This window comes from Oryctolagus cuniculus, chromosome 10, assembly GCF_051225735.1.
Source record: "Oryctolagus cuniculus isolate XC-2025 breed Fujian yellow rabbit chromosome 10, ASM5122573v1, whole genome shotgun sequence".
Lineage (NCBI taxonomy): Eukaryota > Metazoa > Chordata > Mammalia > Lagomorpha > Leporidae > Oryctolagus > Oryctolagus cuniculus.
In genome coordinates this window covers 109,272,948-109,293,980 of record NC_142876.1, presented here as the reverse complement: position 1 = coordinate 109,293,980, position 21,033 = coordinate 109,272,948, and the positions used below count along the sequence as shown (strand labels likewise).

At 49.7% G+C, this 21,033-nt stretch overlaps 1 non-coding gene across 3 annotated transcripts; it reads right to left on the bottom strand.

The window, feature by feature from the left end:
* Positions 1-323: 323 nt before the first annotated feature.
* On the bottom strand, positions 324-5,062 carry LOC103349189 (uncharacterized). 3 transcript variants are annotated; one of them, XR_016214975.1, is made up of 3 exons: positions 4,432-4,570; positions 4,081-4,145; positions 324-1,232 (listed from the first exon to the last, which is right to left on the bottom strand). It is a non-coding gene; the product is annotated as an uncharacterized LOC103349189 (transcript). The 3 variants fall into 3 exon arrangements; XR_016214976.1 differs by lacking the exons at positions 324-1,232; positions 4,432-4,570 and adding exons at positions 2,853-2,990; positions 4,921-5,062; XR_011379600.2 differs by lacking the exon at positions 324-1,232 and adding an exon at positions 2,853-2,990.
* Between the last annotated feature and the right edge of the window lie 15,971 nt (positions 5,063-21,033).

Below are 21,033 nucleotides of genomic sequence, written 5' to 3'. Positions count from 1 at the left end.
CTCTCTTGGCTGCTTTGGGAACTTCTGCGAGAGACAAGAACTCTAGCTAAATCTAGCCACCCTGCAAGCAGACGTGGAAGGATCCAGAATTTTGCTAAGGCAGGAACTTCCTGTGTCTGCTGTATGTTGAGCCGAGCACTCCCGAAGGCTCACCCCAGACGGGGACTGACTCTGAAGGAGGTTGTGCTTGCACTCTGGGAGGGCAGCATGCATTGAGGTGACGTTAAGAGGGTAAACGGGCTGGTTTCCCACTGCAAGAAAAAATCTTGTAAAATCAGATTATAGTACCAAGGATTTGGAAAAGGAACTCTGACACTGACTGGTGGGAGTTAAAGTGGATATATTTGGCATTATTTAGTAACGTAAACATCTATGTTATCCCTCTTGGTGGTAAACACCAAAGAGACCCATGCATGCCTGCTCTAGGGGGTGTGGACAGTCATGTTAATTAACAAACTGGAAATGGCTCAGGGTCCATCTATGATTGAATTACTGTCTTGTATTTATACCACAGAGGGCCAGCCAACAATGAAAATTAACAGTGCACAGTAATAGACAGTGACTTGCATGAATCTTACAAACCTAACTTTGGGTAAAAGAAGTGTAAAAGATTATTTCTAATATGTGATTCCATTTGTAAAGAGCCCAGCAACAGACAAAGGTAAGTTATACTCTTTGGAGATGTATTAGTTGGTGGCCAGCATGCCATAAATCAGTAACTGTCAAACTTCTGGGTAAAATAGGCAAAATAAAAACATCCAATAAAATATATACAATGAGCATAGGGGCTATGTGGAAGTTAGGGCATTCCTTTGTTAATGACAAACTTCAGAAAATAAGAATGCCTCTTATACCACATGCTCATTTTGCACATGACACTGTCACGACTCCATGGGTGTAACCTCTGTTTCCTTCCCTTTAACGCAGGTGAACTCTGTGACTCCCCCAGCGAGTGATGCTGTGATTTACAAGGATGGAGCGCAGAGATGTCACCCCCTTCTCTCCGGACCACTTGGGATGCTGCTGTTGGTACTCAGCAGTCATCCAGTGTGGAAGCCTCCAGGCGCCCCTGGAGGACGAGGTCTGCACGGCCTAGCTGAACTCTCAGCCAGCAGGCAGCACTAACTTGGCAGCTGTGGGAGTGATCTGTACTGCAAGTGGATTGTCCAGTCTCAGCTTGAGTCCTCTCAGCTGACGTCACTGGAGCAGGTACAAGTCATTCCTGTCAAACTCTGCATGTTTGGAAGCAAAATAAATGACTGTTGTTGTTTTCATCAACTTAGCTTTAGGAGACTTTGTTACTGAGTAAGAGATAACAGATACAATGAGAAATTCATACCAGCATTTTAACTAACGTCAGAAGCAAGATACAGATGCCCAGTACTTTATATTATTGCAATAAACTTAGCAGGCAAAGTAATTACACAAGAGTAAATAACTATATACAAAATAAATAGCCAACTGTCTTTTCCCCTATGAATTTACAATAAGCATTTCTATGGTATTATAGCTTTTATAACTGTGGGATATATTAATTACATAATAAGCTATTAGTGACTGTAAAAGAGTTTGTTTTCCTATTTTTAGTTACTTTTTATTTGAAAGAGTTACCGAGAGGGAGAGACAGAGAGATTGATCCTCCATCCCCTGATTTACTTCCCAAATGGCCGCCAACATCTGGGGCTGGGCCAGGCCAAAGCCAGGAGCCTGGAACCCATCCAGGTCTCCTACGTGTGCCACAGGGGTTCAAACATTTGGGTCATCTTCCACTGCCTTCCTAGGCACATTAGCAGGGAGCTGGATTGGAAGTGCAGCAGCTGGGACTCTAACCAGCGCTCATATGGGACGCCAGCATTGCAGGTGGTATTTAAACCTGCTATGCCACAATGCTGGCCCCTCCTGTTTTTCATATTTTATAAAATTTCAGCTATTGTAAGCATAGCTATCGTGAGCATCCTTGAATCAAATAGCAGCGAACACTTTAGAGCAATGGCAGTGTTGGTAGAATTGACGTACAACTTCCTGGATTGATCACCAGCAGGGAAGTCCTGCTGTGCACACAGCCTCTAATTCAGGAGTAGGTTGTGAAACCATCAGCTCATAGTTTCTAAAACTTGCTTACAGATTGGAAGTGATTTTCTAAGTCAGGAAACTCCTTTTAGACACGTCAGCCGTGGGTAACCACCAAAAACTCTGGGAAAGCTCCTTGCTAGTGTGCCTGGGAAGGCAGAAGGTGGCCCAAGTCCTTGGGCACCTGCCACCTAAGCGGGAGACCCAGCTGGAATTCTTGGCTCCTGGCTCCTGGTTCATGGCTGTGGCCTGAAGAGATCATCAGCAGATGGATGATCTCTCTTTCTCCCCTATTCTCTCTCCTTCCCTCTCTCTGTTGCTCTTTCAAATACATTTTTAAAACTCTGGGAAATACATGATTGCTGGGTGATACAGCAGAAAAAAAACTATTCATTTTTAGAGGGGAAATGACCCTGAGAAGGAGAAAGTTACTTGTAGCCTTTGTCCTTCTGTCAGTGCACCCCTGAGGCTAACACCTGGACAGAATGTGGTGGTCTTCCATCTTGAAGAACCAGAGGTAGTCTCAGGCAATACTGGATTAAAATCACCAGTAGCCCCACTGGCCCTCAGTGGCAGTGATCTCGAACAAGGAAGGAGATTCCTTTCCTGTCCGTATCCCCACACGTCCAGGATGGTTTAGCCTGTGTGTTGAGGTGTGCAGACAGAGGACAGACTGTGACACGCATCAGGCACACAGGGCTTGCTTCCTTTCTTTCTCCTCTTGCTTCCCAGAAAACGGCAATAGCGTTCTCAGAGTTCACATTCCATGCTCCCAGATTCCCCTCTTTGAACTTGGGATTGTCTAGTGAAACTTAAGCAAGTTCCTGTCTGTGGATGCTGGCCCCATAAACATTACTGAGCAGAGAGTCAGTTTCCTCTTGGCCTTCGAATGTCATGAAACTTTAAGCTTCAGGTTATTGCTTGGAAAAAAAAAAAAAAGCCATGGAAGAATTTAGCACACTCAAGTAGCCTTGGGGGATACTTAATATTAGAAGGAAAAAGGAGGTAGTAGTTGTTTGAAGCAACAGACAGCAAAGACTTCTTCCATTTAGGAACACATGTAGCCTTAGACTACCCAGGACAATGTAACGGTGGTCCCTAGTTAGCCACACCCTGTACCCATCATCCCAACGAGTCCCTCATAATTCTGTTTTTTTTTGCTTACTGTTATGCATTCATATGTAACTTGGATATTTTATTTTAGCATTTATCTATTTGAAGGGCAGATAATGAGAGAAAGAGAGAGAGAGAGAGAGAGAGAGAGATCTTTCATCTGCTGGTTCCATGAACCCAGAACTACTCCTAGGTCTCTCATGTAGTCTACTTCCCCGGGCACTTGAGCAGGGAGCTGGGTCAGAGGTGGAAGAGCCGGGACTCGAACCAGTGCTCATGTGGGATGCTGGCATCACAGGTGGAGGCCTTAACCTGCTGCACCACAGCACTGACCCCGTAAACCTGTGTATTTTACTGTGTGCATTTAAGGAGCTGCCATATCCTACCTCAGGGGCGGCAGAGCCCAACGCGTCCATCAAAGCCTCTGGCAGAAAAGTTCTTAGTAAAAGGGGACACGCTGAGTTGTGAGCCAAACCTAACCTGGACAAATGCTCCTCAGGAGCTGTGCCTTGAGGGTCGGGACATCTCAGTCTCTGCAACTCACGTCACCCGCCTGTGTCAGGTCCTGGAGGTCGGCCCGCCCTCATACTCCAGCTGTAAGCACACAGCCCGTGGGGGGAGGCCTTGGCTGGGCAGCCCCTCGCTGCGTGAGGCAGAGGCAGGGAGCCCTAGGCTACCTTCTCCCCCAGGAGCTCACTAAGGCAGACAGCAAACGGGAGAATACGGGGGTGAGAGGTTGATTCTATTCCCCTAAGAACCCGAATCCTGGTTTCCCTCCCCGTCCTCAGGAAAGTCATTCCAGGGTCACTGCAGAGAGAGTCACCGTGCAATGGATTTCCTTCTCTTTAGTCCCCGAGTGCAGAGTCAAACGTGAGAGGGCCGTTCCTAGTACCTCACCTTGATGGTTCCGCCAAGCGTCATTTGGTGCCAAGGGCCTGGGGCAGGTTAGGGCACTGCAACAGCTGTGGATGAGGAAGGCAAACTGTTAAGACATCCTCCAGGACAGGGGGAGGCGCCAAGTGGAAGATTCTCCTATCACACTTGTAGCGAGTGCTGAGACTCCTGGGGTCCAGCATTTCCTACAGATCCCCCAGGCAATTCTGCCTCAGGGGACCTTGTGAAAGTGTTGGGAAAGGCTTCTTTAGAAACCCCACTGCGCCTCCTCCAAGTCTGGGTGTTCAGGATCAGGACAGACAGAGGCCCGGAAGGAGTAGGGCTCTGATACAAAGGTTTGAGTGTGGACCCTACCTCCTGCTATGCAGCCATCGACTTCACACCCACGGCACGGTGGAAGCTCGGGATTCTGCCAGGTGCCGCTCATCTCGGCTGGGTTTACAAGTCTGGGGTCAGGCAGCAGGTGTGTTGGGCTCTGGGTGACCCCGGATGGTCTCTCAGCTGGGTCTCTGTGGGTGCTGGACCACATCGTTTATCGGGATAGGCAGGGTTTGCTCGTGTGGAGTCCGGGTTTCAGGGGCAACATGAAGCCGTCTCCCGCCCCCTTTTTGCGGCTGTCCCACTGGGCCTACCAAATCACACGCCCACGCCCAGCATCCAGGTGCGAGGGTTTACCTAGGAGCGTGGATAGGGAAAGACAGGGCCAGCACCTTGCCCCAAGGCAGAAAGAAAAGACGAAAAGCAACGAATCCTAAAACAGAAGGGGAGCTCCTGATAGCGGGTGGGACTGGGGACTTCAGGGAGAAGGCCGGGCGAGGACCAAAGCCACCGGGAGCGCCCGACCTGAGCGCTGAGGGAGGCAGAGCGGCCAGAAGTCGGGGGCGTGCCCGGCCCCGATGCTCCCCAGCTTCTAAAACTGCATCCTGTGCTCCAGCAGGTCGGGAAACAGCCACAGCGAGGCCGGGAACGGCGTCCACTCCTCCAGGCTGGCCTCGGTCGCCGCGGGGCCCCGGGGGACGAGTCGCGCCCCCTGCTGGCCGGCCGCGTCCAGGCACCGCACCGGCTCGGCTCCGGCCGCCTGCAGAGGCGCCGAGGCTGGGGGCTGCGCCCGGGCGCCCTCGCCCTGGCCCTCGCTCATCGGCGCAGACCTCCGTCACCCCTCGTCGGAACCGGCAAGAGCGCTGGCGACTGGAGTCCTCCGGGTCGCCTTCAGGTCCGGAGTCTCCCGGTCCCAGCGGTCCCGGGAGAGCCGCCCGGTGCGCGCGCGGTGACGTCGGCGACCCCCAGCCGTGCCCTGTCCACTCCCAACGGTCGCCAACCGCCTGCGAACGCGCCTCGTCCCCTCAGCACCCTTCCACGACCTCCCCGAGGTGCCCCTCGCCCCTGCTGGTGGAGGCCGGCGCTGGGAGGGCTGCCGAGGGGAGCGAGCGGGAGGGTCGTGGAGCCTGAGGGCCACCAGGACGTGAAATCCTGGAGCAGAGCCTGGGACAGGAGGTGACCAGGCAGCTTGCACCAGTGACGCCCCCAAAAGCACCGACGAGCTCAAGAGCCAGTTTGCTTCCGTAGCTTTGCTAACTGGGACAGTCCCGAGCTCAGTTGAGACACAGAGGGTTCCCGTGAGGTGCAGCGGGATTGAGGCTTTCAAACAAAATGGCAGGAAGGACTCAGAGAGCCTGGTGGTGGGGAGCCGACGCCAGGCAGGGGCGGTAGGGTCGGAAATTGTGCAAGGCGGCTGAAATGCGGCGAGCCAGGCACAACGGATCCCTCTCTGGGCCTGCTGGGTCTTGATCGCGTTCAATGGTTTCATCTTCATTTCTTGACCCCAAGTGGCTGCCGCAATCTTATCCCGGTCTATGAGTCTCTTAAGATTCACAAAAGGATTTCTGCTGTTTTTTTTTTTTTTTTTTTTTTTTTTTTTTTTTTTTTTTTTTTTTTGAACAAATGCTCTTATCAAGCCAGAGAGAGGCAATGGTGTGGGGGTTGGGGGGTGGGGGTCGGGACTGAGTTCCCGAGGTTTCCAGGCCCTGATGAAAGGAGCTGGGATTACCATCACCTGTATATGTGTGTGTGATGGAGGAGGAGCCTTGGCCAGGTTCCCCCCTGGAAACAGTGGAAACCAATGTGGGGCTGGAAGTGGCCAGGAGAATGTGTAGGTCGACCCAGGGGGAAGCGATGATGTCCAGGGCTTAGGTGGTGGCCACTAGGGTAGAAAATCGTGGAATTAAGAAAAAAATTTTTTTGAAAGAGAGATTGGGACAAGGGGTGGGGGGGAGGAGAGGGAGAGAAAACTGCCATCTGCTGATTGACTCCGATGCCTACAATGACCGGGCCTGGGAGCTGAGAACTGAATCTGGGTCTCCCACGGGGGTGGCAGGGACTCAGCTACTTGAAGTCATCAGCTGTTTTCTCGCAGGGTCTGCATTGGCCGGAGGCTGGAAGTGGGAGCCGGTACGAGGAGTGAACTCAGGCCTTCCAGCATGGGACGTGGGCAGATCAGATGCCTGCCTCATGGCCTTTTTTTTTTCTATAAAAAAGAACATAACTCCCAGAGCATTCAGGACAGTGGGCTCAGGGCTCTAAAGATGTGGGCCGAGGGTGAAGGTAGCTGAGTTTAGCTGGTGGCATTGCCCCTGCCCCTGAGATGGGAGCACAGGAACAAGGGGAGGCAAAAGGACTGGGGGAAAGGAGCATCAGGCTCGATCCTGGAGGTGTTGAGTTTGTGAAGAGAGATGGCCTGGGCCTGTACCAAATTCATGAGGTGTCCACTGTGTGGACCTGAGGTCGAGAGGTGGCAGCGTGAGACAGAATGAGACAGGCTAGGTTTGTCAACATGCAAGGAGTCTTCAAAACGTTCATGGGAAACACATGGTTGGAAGAAACTGTACATGCATTTCAGATTTTTTTGCACCAAAATAAACTCATACCAATTGTGATAACATGTCTAAACAGGATCTAGTTTGAGGCACTATGAAGGCAGCATCAGACATCAATTTGAAAAGAGCCCTTATAATAGCAACATGAATTCTGCTGAAATTGAAAAAAAAAAATCGAATCAATCTATGGTCAGTTTTGGGTAGAAGAATGGCAAAATGATTGATGCATTACAGAAGGTTTATAGGGGTGTTATCCCGAAGGAATCAGCAGTATACAAACGGATAACTCATTTTAAGAAGGAGCAAGATAGTGTTAAAGCCTTCTGTGGTAGACCATCCGCATAAATTTTCCAAGGGGAAAATCTTGATTCTGTGAAGAGTTCTCACAGTTCACAGCATAAATAGCCAACACCATAGACATCTTAGTTGGTTATGTTTATAAACAATTGATTGAAAAAGTGGAGCAAATTCTGTGCTTGATGGGTGCCAAAACTGTTGTGGCCAGATCAGCTGAAGACAAGAGCAGTGCTTTCAATGGGGATCTTTTTTTTAAGGTCCATTTATTTATTTGAGAGGCAGAGTTACAGAGGGAGAGGGAGAGGCAGAGAGAGGTCTTCCCTTCGCTGGTGCACTCCCCAGATGGCCACAACAGCCAGAGCTGGGCCAGTTTGAAGCCAGGAGCCTGGAGCTTCTTTCAGGTCTCTCATGTGGGTATAGGGGCCCAAACTTGGGCCATTTCCACTGCCTTCTCAGGCCATTAGCAGAGAGCTAGATTGAGGAAGAACTGCTGGGACATAAAGCATAGCCCATATGTGATGTCGGCGCTGCAGGTAAAGGTTTAGCCTACTATGCCACAGTGCTGGCCCCTCAATGGAGATTTTAAATAAGTGGGATCAAGGGCCTAAAGTATTTCTTCCAGGAATTGCAATAGTAGGCAAAATGTGACTTTCCCTAAAGACAGAGCAATCCAAGCAATAGCTACCAAGAGGTAGAAGTGGTCCTGTCCAAGCAAAAGTGGACCCACCATTGGTCAAAAGCAAAGGTCACGGCAATAGGTTTTTTTTTTTTTTTTTTTTTAAAGATTTATTTACTTGAAAGACAGTGATTGAGAGGAACAGACAGATCTTCCATCTGTTGATTTGCTCCCCAAATTCCTACAACAGCTGGGGCTGGGCCAGGCCAAAGTCAGGAAGCCAGAAAGTCCATCTGGAACTCCCAAGTCGTGGCAGAAACTCAAGTACTTGGGCCATGATCTGCTGACTCTCAGGTGCATTAGCAGGAAGCTGGATCCGAAGTGGGATTGCCAGGACTTGATCCAGGCACTCGTGCGTGGGATGCAGGGGTGTCCCAAGTGACAACTTAACCTACCTGTCCCACAATGACAGTCACGCCAACCCCCCACCCCCCCCGACTGACTGATGCTTGAGGCATTTTACTTGTTGACTTTCTGGAAGGCTAAAGATCGGTACCATCTGCTTCTGAGAGTGTTTTGAGAAAATTAGCCCGTTAGATGAAAAATGCCTGGCCGGGCTTGGTTGGCGCGTGCTACACGTACCGTGTGACAATGCTCCTGCCCGTTCCTCTCATCAAACGGGCAATTTCCCGAGAGTTTCAATCAGAAATCACTAGGCATCCACCTTACAGTTCTGATTTAGTTCCTTCTGACTTTTCATTTCCTAATTTTAAAAAATCTTTAGAGGTAAATTTTGTTGTCCCATTTGTGCATGCAAACTCTCCTTAAGTTCTACTGTTTCTGGGGGCCCCAAGCAGGGCCCCAGGTGTCACATAGAAAGTGCTACTTGGGGCAGGCAGAGCCTGGAAGGGTGACAGATCCCCCACCCCCACCCCAAGTCCGCCTGCCAGATGTGGTTAGTAAGGTGGGACAGCAGCAGAGCTGAGGCCGGGAAGTGGCTCGTCCTTTTCCTCCTCTGTGCTAGGTTCTATGAACAGGCATGGCCCCGCCTCACTCCCAGGTACCCTCTCCCAGGCCACCTGCCCCATCGCTACCCAGCTTGGCCAGCTCCGAATCCAGGCCTGAATGGACAGGCTCAAGAGGGGGCTTGGGACTTTTCTTTCTACTGTATTTTGATTTACTTGGCTTTAAAAAGACACATCATGCTTTCAGAGTCCATTTTCCTGCAATGATTGGCTAACACTGTGAGCTTCCTTAAGGTTTGCTTTTACTGTCTGGAATTGAAAACTGGAGCTAAAAGTTGGCGACGCTGCCATCCTCTCCACTGGGATTTTGCTGACCACTGCAAAAGGCTGGGGTTTTTAAAACTCTCCAGACAGGGCAAAGAAAGGGAAACAGGGTGATCTGCATGGTGCTCACAGTGCTGGAACCTTCCTCCTGCGCTTCCCCAAGCAGGCCTTGCGTGCCAGCTCACTCTCCAGCTGTGCTCCTAAGTCAGGAAAACCTTCAGGCCGAGCTGATAATGAGAGGTGTCCCCCCCACCCCCCACCAAACTGTCTTCTGTCCTCTGCTCGCTTAGAGGCAGCAGCTGCCAGGCCCCGGGGTCCTTTCTCAAGCCTTAAGGTTTCTAGGTAGGGAAGAGACCCGTGCCCCTCCCCACTGCACCCGTCCCCACCCATGCTCCCAGGGCTGAGGCTTCAATTCCTGTTTCCCTCTGTTGGGAGGTGTTTAGCTCTAGGGGGTGGGTAGGAGTCTTGATCAAACCAGAGCCCCTTCTGCAGGAAGGCCAGATGATATTCCTGGGATGCTGACTTCCTGCTCTGAGGCTCCAGGCTGTGGGGAAGGGCTGGGAGGGGGGCTGGATCCCCTGGCTCGGGGAGACACTCTTGGGAAATCTCAGCAGGGTGGGGCGCTCTGATAGTCTCCCTGTACCGCCTGTGGCTGCTCTTGATCCCTAGCCCCACCTAAGTCCTCCCCCTAGCTGCTGTTTCCCATGTGACATTCTAGATTGTTCCTGTCCCACCCAAGAAGCCCCCTCCCGGCCCTGGCTGGGGAGTTAGTGCAAAGGGCATGATGCCAGGCAGCACAGGAAGTAAAGGAAGTTCTGGAAGATGGCTGATGTGGTGCTCTCATCATGTGTGTCAGTGAGAGGTGGTGCAGATGGTGACCACTCGGGAGGATGCAGAGGGGCACCTGTTCCTCTCAGCTGGGGCACTGATCCCGATGGCCCGGAAGGCCCGGTGTGGAGGGTGGTGGCAGGGGTTGATGGGGCACTGACCCGGAAGGCCTGGTGTGGAGGGTGGTGGCAGGGGTTGAAGGGGCACTGACCCGGAAGGCCTGGTGTGGAGGGTGGTGGCAGGGGTTGATGGGGCACTGACCTGGAAGGCCCGGTGTGGAGGGTGGTGGCAGGGGTTGATGGGGCACTGACCCGGAAGGCCTGGTGTGGAGGGTGGTGGCAGGGGTTGAAGGGGCACTGACCCGGAAGGCCTGGTGTGGAGGGTGGTGGCAGGGGTTGATGGGGCACTGACCCGGAAGGCCCGGTGTGGAGGGTGGTAGCAGGGGTTGATGAGAAGTGTGGGGGCCTCAGCTCCAGCCCCAGCCAGGCTGGCTGCTTGTGTGGAATGAGGAGCTAATGGGCCCAGTGTTGGCATCTTGAGGACAGGCAGGATCCCGGACCTTCCTCTGGGGCTCATGGTAGAAGCAGCAGGTATGTTGGGGAAGGTGTCTACCTGGGAGGGCTGGAGATACGTCTTTAGTTCCCCCATTTACCCACAGAAGCACCTGCAGAGATGATGGAGAAGCAAGTGCATCTCCCAGGCCTCCGTGCGTAGGGCTGGAGGGCTCCCCAGGGATCTCCCTCTGTCACAGCACGAGGAAGATCTCCCTGACGCTTCAGAAAGCCTCTCGGGCCAAGAGCTGGCCAATCTCCAGGCAGCAGGAGATTTCTGGGGCAAATTCACTGAATTGCAAAGATCTAAGAAGGCCAGTCCATATACCTTTGTTACTTCGTAGTACATGGTATATGCTGATGTAGTTCAAGTATATATATTGTTACCAGTTGTGGAGGGGAGCACAGTGCAAGCAGCCAGTCTTCTTGTGGGTTCTTTTCCTCAGCTTAGTGTAGAAATAAAAAGCCGGGAACCACTTTGCAAAGAGGCAGAAATTTTTATTTGACAGAAAAGAAACTTTTATTTGATTGGCAAGCGACAGATAAAATCTGGTTTGAGAGGAGAGCAGGCGGAGTGACCAAGCAGGACACTGGCTTTGAGGAAATGTTTAAGGCATTACTATCTGTTCATTGAGTCATCCTACTTGGGGCACCCATTGGATGGGGGGGTTTCACATATGTATACATATACATATGTACATGTTTGGCTTGGAGCTCATGGAAATAGCAGGGGTCTCCTGGAGACGGCCTGTCTCCTTAGGGACTCAGCCCCCTCTGCCAGCTCTGGGTGAAAGATTGCACCCAACCTGGAGGTGTGATTTAAAGCCGCAAGGCTACACGTGCAGCACAAGAAGCTGTATCAGTGGGGCAGATGCCACTCGGTCTGGGGACAGGCTTTCTAGCCACAGCCGACAGCTTGCTTGTGAAGGACATTCTACCCATGTCTGAGGGGCCCACTGCCCCCCAGCCCCACTGGATGGCCTCATACGCACACACACACATTTGATATATGTTTATATATTTACACAATTTCCTGAAATAATACTGTGTGAACTGTTCTCTGGTATTTCCTGTCTCCTTGAGGCTACGGAGTTCTCATTTTCTTTTAAAGATTTATTTTATTTATTTGAAAGAATTAGAGAGAGAGGTAGAGATAGAAGTCTTCCATCCGCTAGTGCATTCTCCAAATGGCCACAGCAGCCAAAGATGTGCAGATCCAAAGCCAGGAGCTTCTTCTGAGTCTCCCATGTGGGTGCAGGGGCCCAAGGACTTGGACCATCTTTCACTGCTTTCCTAGGCCATAGCAGAGAGCTGGATCAGAAGTGGAGCAGCCGGGACACAATCTGGCGCCCATCTGGGATGCCGGCACTGCATACTGAGGCTTTAACCCACTGTGCCACAGAGCTGGCCCCAGAGTTCTCATTCTTAATAAGTTTAGTTGACTTAATTGTTTGGCCACCTAAGAAGTACATCCCTTTGAAATATAAGTTGTTTAAATTTTCTTGTTTTTTTTTTTTTTAATTTACTGAGATGTAATTCATATACCATATAATTTATCATCTGGAGTGTACAATATAATGGTTGTTAGCCATCTCTGCAATCACTTTCAGAATCCGTTCCTCACCCTCAAAGCAATGCTGGGGTCAGTAGCAGCGATTCCCTGTACCCACATCTGGTTCCCAGCTCTCGACAGCCCTTAACTGACTTTTGATCTCTCTGGATTGCCAAAATGAGTCATGCAACACGTGGTCCTGTGCAGACTGCCCTCTCCTGCCTACTGCTTCGAGGCTCACCCATTCTGGAGCGTTTGTCAGCACTTTATTCTTTTTTATGGCTGAACAGCATTTCACTGCATGGATATACTTACTATATTTCAAAGTCTGTTCATCAGCTCATGGATATTTGGGTGGGTTCTTCTTTTTTGGGTCTTGTGAACAATGCTGCTATGAATATTCACTTGCAAGTGTTCATGTGGGCGTCTCTGCCTTTCTTTGGCAGATGTGCCTAGGAGTCGAATTGCTAGATCATGTGGTAACTCTGGAACTATCAGACTGTTTTCCAAAGTGGCTGCGCCGTTTTACCTTCCCATCAGCATATACCGTATGCATACACCAGCAGTAGAGGAGGGTCTGACTTCTCCACACTCTCACCAATCTTTTTGTCCATCTTTTATTTAAAAAATCAACTTCTCTGAGAGGCTGAGAGACAGAGATCTTCCATCTGCCAGTTTACTCCCCAACCAGGGCTGGGCCAGGCTCAAGCTGGGGTCTGAGAACTCCGTGCAGGTCTCTGACGTTATTGGTAGGGACCCAGTTCTGGGAATCGTCACCTGCTGTCTCCCAGGGTACGCATTAGTTGGGAGCTGGAATGGGGGGCTGAGGCCAGGCACTGCAGAAGGGGATGCAGACATCCCAAGCAGCATGTAAGTCCTCCACCAGACACCTAACCCAGCATGTTTTTGACAGATCCTGGCGCACATATGTTTTCTCCTAAGTTTTTCTTTTAGATAAAAAAAATATTTATTTGCAAAGCAGAGTGATAGGGGAAGTGGGGAAGGAGAGCAAGCGAGCGGGACAGAGAGAGAGAGAGAGAGAGATCTCGTCCATCTGCTGATTCACTCTCCAAATGCCTGCATCCACCAGGCCTGGGCCAGGCTGAAGTCCGGAGCCTGGAGCTCCATCTAGTTCTCCCACATAGGCAGAAGGAACCTAAGTACTTGGACCATCATCTGCTGCCTTCCCAGGTGTGTTAGCAAGGTGCTGGATCAGAAGCAGAGGAGGTGGAAGTAGAATTGGCTCTCTGAGATGGGATGTGGGTGTCCCAAGCAGTGGCTTAGCCCACTGCATCACAACGCCTGCTTCTAATAGGAAGATTTGTGCTAAGGAATTGGCCCATGTGGAGGTGCAGATCTAAACTCTGCAGGTTTACCAGGATGGAGACCTAGGGAAGAGTTGAGATCCAGCTGCAATGGTAGGGTGAAGTTCTTTTCTCTTTGCCCAGAAACTTTTTTTTTTTAAGCATTTGTGTGTTTATTTGAAAGGCAGAGTTAGAGAGGCAGAGGCAGAGGCAGAGAGAGAAGTCTTCCACCTGCTGGTTCACTCCCCAGATGGCTGCAATGGCTGGAGTTGTGCTGATCTGAAGCCAAGAGCCTGAGTTTCTTCCGGTTCTCCCACATGAGTGCAGGGGCCCAAGGACTTGGGCCATCTTCTTCTGCTTTCTCAGGCCATAGCTGAGAGTTGGATCAGAAGTGGAGCACCTGGGACTCGAACTGGCACCCATATGGGATACTGGCACTGCAGGCAGCAGCTTTACCTGCTATGCCACAGCGCTGGCCCCCCGGACAGCAACTTTGAAACGGTTTCTAGCAACAGATCTTTTGCAAAGATGTAAAGAGTGTATCCCCCAGCTGGGAGCAGAGATTAATGAAGTCAAAAGTACTCCTCTCACTTTCTTTTCCACCTAGACGACAGCACACATGCTAGCTAACTACAGCAGAGTCACACAGGAACAACTCTATCTTTGCTGCTGGAGGAGTGGGGATGGAGTGGCTCTTCCGCCTTCACCCTTTGAATGCTCGAAGGTTTCTGTGCTCCTTCGCCCGCTGGTCCCCTCATCTTCCCTCCTCCCTTTCTTTCTCTCCCTGAAGTTTCCTCCCGTTACACTTGTACTGACAGAAATCCTAGCTGTGTTTATGTTCTACACATTTTCAAAAGTCACACTTGTACGTCTTCCACAAGTACTTTTGGACCTCAGCAAAGTGGCTTTCAAAGTCTTTAGGTTTAATTGAAAAAACTGTAGGGACTAAGAGCTCTTAATTTCAATTACAGTGCCTCTGCCAGTCAGACTTGGTTCCATGCATGAGAATGAGATTCTTGTTTGATTGATGTGTGGGTCAGTCTCTGTGCTTCAGTTTCCTCATTTGTGGAAGGATAACAGTAGGGTTCTCTGTCTCATGGGGTTCTTAGGAGGTCAACTGAGGGAATCCAAATTGCACTTATAGCAGAGTAAGTGGCATTTAGTTAAAACTCTAACTTTACCTTCAAAAATTTTATTTGAGAGAGAGAGATCTCCCATGTGCTGATTCACTCCCCAGATGACCTTGATAGCTGGGCCGGGCCAAAATCAAGAGCCTGGAACTCAATCCACGTCTCCCTTGTGGGTGGTGGGGACCCAAGTATTTGAGTCATCACCTGTCTTCTGGGGTGTATATCAGCAGAAGCTGAAATTGGAGGTGGAGCGAAGACTCAAACCGAGGTGCTCCCAGGCACTCTGATATGGGATATGGGCATCTTAACGTGCGGCCAAATGCCTGGCCCAAGACTTCACCGGTGGGCGTGAACTTCAAATGCAGTCCCTATCTGACATATTTTTCCCAGTTTTTCTTTTTTTTAAAATTCTCTTCCCCTAGGCTAGGAGCAGTAAGCTCCCTCCCTATTCCGCCATCCTCCCAGACTTCCCTCACATACTTTGTGATTCAGGGGAAGGAAGATAATGGGAAAGTGCTTTTGCCACACTCAGGCTTGGTTTATTGGGAGGGTCTCTGGTCCGACTGAACCGCTTCCTGCCCGAGGAACATAAAATCAGAGACTTGTGAAAGCCTCTTGGGCTGTGACCTGCGCATCACAAGAGAGTTGGCATAGCTGTCCTCTCTCTCTCTCTCTCTCTCTCTCTCTCTTTTTTTTTTAAGATTTACTTATTTGAAAGGCAGAAAGAGAATGACCCCCCCCCCCCACACACACACCCCCCTTTTTTATCTGCTGGATCATTCCCTAAATGGGCACAATGGCCGGGGCTGGGCCAGGCTAAAGCCAGGAACCAGTAACTTTATCCGGGTCTCCCATGTAGGTGGCAGAGGCCCAACACTTGGGCCATCTTCACTGCTCTCCCAGGTGCCTTAGCAGGGAGCTGGATCAGAAAGTGGAGCAGCCAGAACTTGAACAAGTGCTCATATGGAGTGCTGATGTTGCAGGCAGCGGCTTCACCCACTGCACCACGCCAGCTCAGAGCATTTTGTTCTGAAGAGGAATTCATTTTCTAAGCAGTTCTGTCATGGTTTCTGTGACCCTGAAGCATCTACATTGCCTGCATCAGTTTGATTTTTAATCTTTTAAATTTATTATTTGAAAGGTAGATAGAAATCTCCCATCTACTGATTCACTTCCCAAATGCCTAAAATAGCTGGGACTGGACCAATGCTAAGTCTGAGAGCCTGGAACTCAATTCAGGTCTCACATGTGGGTGGCAGGGACCCAACTATTTGAGCCATTGTCTGCTGCTTCCCAGGGTGCAGATCAGCAGGAACCTGGGATTGGAGGTGGAGTCAGCCCTCATGTATATGGGTGGTGGGAAGTGGCATATTAACCACTACACCAAATGCCCACCCTGCTCTATTGGTTTTAAATTCTTGTTTATTTCTTTAGAGGTGGAGTTAGAGAGGGAGAGACAGACAAAGGTCTTCCATCTGCTGGTTTACTCCCCAAATGGCTGCAATGGCTGGAGCTGAGCTGATATGAAGCCAGGAGCCTAGGAGCTTTTTCCAGGTCTCCCACCAGGGGCCCTAGCACTTGGGCCATCTTCTACTGCTTTCTCAGGCCATTAGCAGAGAGCAGAATCAGAAGAGGAGCAGCTGGGACACAAACCGGTGCCCATATAGAGGATTCCAGAGCCATAGGGGCCTAGTCCACTGCGCTGCCTCGCCAGCCATCAGTTTTAAACTCTAACTTCACCAGATAATGTCAGCTGGTTTTACAACCATATATAAAATGCTATAAGGCAGCCCTTAGCACTTCCTCTTGAAAACACCACTCTTTCCTCACTGCTCACATTGCTGCCCGCCTCTCCAAAACCCACGGTCCATTCGTGCAGAGGCTGATCCTGGCCTCCCCACTCTCCTTGCTCTATGGGTCTCCCTGGGCCAGTGCTGCACCATTCTATTTAGTAGAACTCTTGCAGTTTCTACTGTGGCAAGGGGTAGGGGAAGATTTCAGCCTGTGAATTTTGGTTAGAGAAAAGCAGATTATCTCTTGCAGGACTTGTGTTGGGATGTACCAAAGGCATTGATCAGAGCTGGTGGTTTGGGGACATGTATGCTTGGAGACTTGGAAGTCCCGCAGGGTCCAGTCACCAAGGCAAAGCACAACTGTGGTGAGGGACACTGTATGAAGTGTTGGTTGGGAGGCTGTGGTACCAAGGGAGGCTGTGAGGTGGAAACAGGACTGTGTGCTCTCTGCCCTCCTTTTTAAGGTCTGTATTGTTTTAGACTTCTGGAACCCATGGTATTGTCCTCGGTCCTTCCTGCTGCTCCTTGGACTGGTTTTACCTATTAGATTGCAGCATCAGGCAGCTGAGAGACTACTCACATTTAGAAAAATAATCATTAAAATAGAAGGGTTTTGAGATGATCACTTTATGCACCATGAAGACACAGAACTTAGAAGGTCAGAGCAGAATTCTCTGGTCTGGATCACAGAAACACCTATTATTTGCTACTTTCTTATTAATACAAGAAAATGGTGCTCCAACTATGGAGTGGACCCTGAATCGTTGTTCAAATCAATTCAGAGTGTTCAACTATTATCTTTAGAGTGAAAAGAGAATAGGTTTGTCGACAATAAAACAGAAAATACCAGAAAAATGCCAGAAAACCAATAGAAAATACCAGAAACTGCCTCCTCACAAATTTGAGCAATGTTTAGTGAAATAATATTCCAGTTACGTATAGCCTGAACTAATTTGAAATGCCAAATCCGTATTGTAGCCTGGGTCTTGTCAAAGTTAGATGTCTGAATACTGAACTCTCTCTCTCTCTCTTTTTTTTAAAGATTTATTTATTTATTTGAAAGTCAGAGTTACAGAGAGAAAGGAGAGGCAGAGAGAGAGAGAGAGAGAGAGAGAGAAAGGTCTTCCATCCGGTAGTTCACTCCCCAATTGGCTGCAACGGCCAGAGGTATGCCGATCCGAAGCCAGGAGCCAGGAGCTTCTTCCATGTCTCCCACGTGGGTGCAGGGGCCCAAGCACTTGGGCCATCTTCTACTGCTTTCCCAGGCCATAGCAGAGAGCTGGATCAGAAGTGGAGCAGCCAGGTCTTGAACCGGCGCCCATAAGGGATGCCAGGGCATTAACCCACTGTGTCACAGCACCAGCCCCATGAATACTGAACTCTTAACAATAGATCTAGGTGTTCACTTGGGCTGGAGAAACTTCTAGTGTGTCGACATTGTACTCTATCCCATGGGTACCCTGGGCAGGATTGGATTATTGGGCCCTTGGAGCTCAGTATGGGTGAAAGGTGGGACCTGACACAGTCAAATTTCATGTTGGCTTTTCTCTTTTTCCCCATTATATAACGTCTCCAAGACATAGGTGGAGTAGGGAAAGGCCCGTATGCACACTTATGTGAGTAAATGAGGTTAACAGGAGAAACTTCCTACTCTTCTGCAGCATAACACAAACTGGTGGTCTCTGTCCCTCGTTCCTGGCACAGAGCTCTCAAAATTGTCGGGAGTGATAAAAAGTGTCTATTGCATGCCTACTGGATGACTCTAAAGTGGGGGCCCAGTATAGCTTCGGGATGGGCACTGGCCCCCAAGAAAATCACTCAAGTGATCGGGGGTTAGAGCTTTGAATCTCACCTCCAATTCCTGACTCCTGATGTCTGGGGAGAGGAGAAAGGCGGCTGGAGATTGAGGTCAAGCACAAGTGACCAGTGACCTAAACCTTGGCATCTATGTAATGAAACCTCAGGAAAAACCCTTGAACAGGGGGTTTTGAAACGTTTTTTGGTTGGTGAACCCATTGGGAGGGTGGTGTATTCAGAAAGGGACTACACCCTCCGAGTCCTCCCCCATACCCTGCCTTTATCCTTACTTTAACTAAAACACCCGAGAGGAGCTTTTTGGGAAAGTAAAGGTTTATTTCAGCACACACTTCAGGATCAAGTGGCCCCGTGGTCATGGATATGGAGGAATATCCCGTGGTGAGCCAGGAAGCAGAGAGTGCTGCTAGACCGAACTTGAACCTAAATAATCAAATATCTGGCGTGAATTGCATGGAGACAAGTTCTACTCAGTCTGTAACAGCTGCCTTACAAGTGTCTTCCACTTGGTTGTTCCTGAGCTGTATCGTTCATAATAAAGCAGTACTTGAAGTAAAGCATATCCTGTGTCCTCTGAGTCTTCTAGTGACTGAACTGGGATGGGTGGTCGTGGGAATTCCCAGATCGGTAGTTGGCTGGGCAGAAGTGTAGGTGGCCTGGGAATGGGCCCTTAACTTAGGGATTTATGCTAACTCCTGGAATTTAATGTCAGAATTGAATGCAATTATTGGACATTCAGTCAGTGTCAGAGAATTGGCGATTCGGTGGCTGTTTGGAGACAAACCTGGTCTCTGTCTGCCCTCCATGAAATCTGATCCACCGGTAGCAGCTCCTGCCTATAGTTTGAGTCACTGACTCAGGATCTGTGTCTCCATGCACAGCTGGGAATGGGACTCCTTCCTGTCCCCGTGAGTACAGTGGCCTCATTCCATTCCCTTGCTTTCTCCCCACTGGTGAACAAGGGCCCTTTCTGTGAGTGGTGGGCTGGCTCATGCTGTACACAGACCATCTCCTTCCTTCCCCTGTTATCTTGTTGGGAGGCCCCTAGTGCCATTGGGGCAGTCAGGAGCAGCCCCTCAGCCTTTGACCTCTGCTTCTCACGCCATCTCATCTTTCAGCTGGCCTTTTATGGCCAGGAACAAATTCTACCTGGAATGTCAGACACTTCCTAAACAGAGACCAGAGGCATGATCATTTTAGGGTCCCTTCCCTGGGGGGCTTTCTGTGTCTAACCAACCCCCAATCCCAGCCCAGAAGGTTTCTCATCCTTACTGCTTGTCCAGGAAATTTCTAGCCTTTGGCCTGGAAAAAGGAGCCTTTGAGTCTCCTGGCTGCTACCAGAGACCTCCTAGGTTTTCAGTCTCATGGAAGGATAGAACCCTGGAAATGCTTCCAAACGCATTGAAAAGTTGTATTGCCGTAATAGGCATTATTTAGACCTTCATTCCTCAACCTGCCCTCATTCTGTACTGATTTGTGTAACCGTATACATTTTTGTTTGCTTGTTTATAGAAGAATAGCTGGCTTATATTTGTACCTCCTGGGAACTGGGATGTCACTTTAGAAAACTGGAATTTGTCAATGGAGGAGTGAAGGGGACATTAACCCTTTGAGGAAAGTGGTTTTTCAGGGCATTTGTTCTCATTATGGAAGGCTTAGAACAGGTTCCAGGAGACCCATTAGAAGTAGGTTGGGAACCATGGTGTCTATGAAGGGCACAGTCAAGGGACCCTTCCCCAGTCCCTGGGGTATCATTATTGGGCTCATGTTCATTTTTCTTATCCCAAACAGTATATATTCTTGCCTTTTCTCTCAACTAGTGCAGCTTTAGAGAATATTCCGCATACCCTCCTCATCCTGTTTTGACAATTCCGAAGTTTGGCAGATCCCCAAGACCATCCTCAGCTCTGACAACCCAGGGAAGGACTCACGGAAGTCACTGAAGCTGTGAATCTCATGGCGACAGCTTGTTCCTGAGACAGGATACAGAACTGGGATGGGTGGTCGTGGCAATTCCCAGATTGGTAGTTGTCTGGGCAGAGAATAAGCCCAGAGAAGCAGCTCAGGGCACAGTCCCCTGAAGATGGGTGTGTCCCGCCGGCTCCACCCACAGAGCACAGGGGTGTGGATGACTGCTCGCTTGGCTGACCTGGTCTCTGGCTCCTCCAGACACAGAGCAGAGGCTGTGTGGCCTGGAGATCCCATCATAAGTTATTAGACTCTCTGGTTTGGCACAAGGGCCCCAGATAAACAAAGACAATCTTAGTCAGGCAGGCCTTTCCGAGAACTTAGAGCGCACCTCCCAGGATCTGAGGGCAAAGGACAGATCTCTCTGTAGGTGAGGTTATTTCTTAATTACTCAGTTTATTTAGTCAGTGGTAACATTTAGATTATATTCAGTTCTGCATTCTGATTTTCAAGTTCTTATTTCTGTACTCTTTGCTTTCCTTGTCTGTGATTTTCTGATTTCATTTGTTTGCAAACTTCTTGATGTGAATTACATTCTTTCATTCTTGTTCAATAGTGTGTATAATAAATTTGCTTCATTATTTTCTAAGTAATCTGCTGTTGTGGTTTGGACTTGTTCTTTGGGCAAATGCTGTTTGAGAGTGCTTTTTATTACTATAAGCATTCCTATTTGCTTTTTTAAAAAAATATTTATTTGAAAGAGTTATACAGAGAGAGGAGAGGCAGAGAGAGAGAGAGAGAGAGAGAGAGAGAGAGAGAGAAAGAAAGAAAGAAAGGAGAGAGGTCTTCTATCTGATGGTTAAGTCCCCAGTTGGCTGCAATGGCAGAAGTTGCGCTGATCCAAAGCCAGGAGCCAGGAGCTTCCTTCAGGTCTCCCACACGGTTGCAGGGTCCCAAGCACTTGGGCCATCCTCCACTGCACTCCCTGGCCACAGCAGAG